This window comes from Sinocyclocheilus anshuiensis, unplaced genomic scaffold (genome assembly GCF_001515605.1).
Source record: "Sinocyclocheilus anshuiensis isolate Anshui unplaced genomic scaffold, SAMN03320099.WGS_v1.1 scaffold971, whole genome shotgun sequence".
Taxonomy (NCBI): domain Eukaryota; kingdom Metazoa; phylum Chordata; class Actinopteri; order Cypriniformes; family Cyprinidae; genus Sinocyclocheilus; species Sinocyclocheilus anshuiensis.
This window is the reverse complement of record NW_015546059.1, coordinates 355,308-356,533: the sequence shown is the minus strand read 5'-3', so window position 1 is coordinate 356,533 and position 1,226 is coordinate 355,308.

The following is a 1,226-nucleotide window of genomic DNA, read 5'->3' as shown; positions in this document are numbered from 1 at the left end:
TATATATTAGTTTGTATTAATATTTTGTACAATATTTATATTAATATTATTTTTAGATTTGAATGTTTTAAAATTTAATTTCAGTTAACATGTTTTTTTTTATTTCAAGTAATATTCTTTATTATTTACTGCAGTTTACTTTATTACACTTTCTTTTTTCAGCTATTGCATAGTCATTAGTATTAAGAAAAAAATAACAAAAATTGCCATATAAAAAGGTCCAGCCTAACATAACTTAAGTGTCAGAGGACTGCCAAGTACTGAAATTCTTAGCTATTAATTCACACATAATGTTTGGAATGCCAATATTTCTCACCACTAGATGTCAGCAGCAGAATCTTTACTGATGCAATGAAAAACAAGCAAGTTTAACAACAGTTTTATTATTAATGATAAAATATTACATGGTACACTGTTAAATATGATGTGATCAACAAGTCAACATGTATTTTTCATTACTTTAAGTTAAATAAGATTCAAATGGACAAGATTTTTTTTTTTTTTTTTTTTATTAGTTTGAATGATTTGTACAGCCAGTTTGATTATACTTAAAACTGGACTTAGATTCAAATAGGTTTATTTATTTTATTTTATTTTTTTACATTGACAAGGAATGATTGTGAGCATCAGTAGTTAAAATGGAAAGCGAGAAACCACTAGAATAAAATAATTCACAAAAATAAAGAGAGATGCCAACCTGGTACAGAATGACATGCAAGACACATAATTCAGCAGCAAAGATTAAGATGGTTGGTTCTACCTAAAGGTGGTGATGCCAGCAGAAACAAGAACTGATCAACACCGAGTATCAAGTAAATGTGAGAGGAAGAGGAGAATGTACACACATGTAAATATGTAATAGATTTAAATCTGAATAGCTTCACTTTCTAAACACACGGATGTCAGAAGTTCTAGGCCCTTGACTTATTAAATAGATAACTATTTAGGTTATTTACAAATGAGTCAAAATAAACCAGGTTATGTGATATAATGACAGGACTGTAGACACTGATCTTCTGTGATAGTACCTCTGCAAAGAAGTATAATGACGTTATAACGTCACAAACACATTATGTGGCTGTTTCAACTAGTACAATGACACTTAAATCTTATACTCTTTGTAAACAGAGAAAGATTTCCAAAGTATACACGTACTATCTGCAATACCTAGCAAACACAGTACGTTGTGACGATGTCGCCAGTTGGTCGTCATTTGGTCAGCTTGA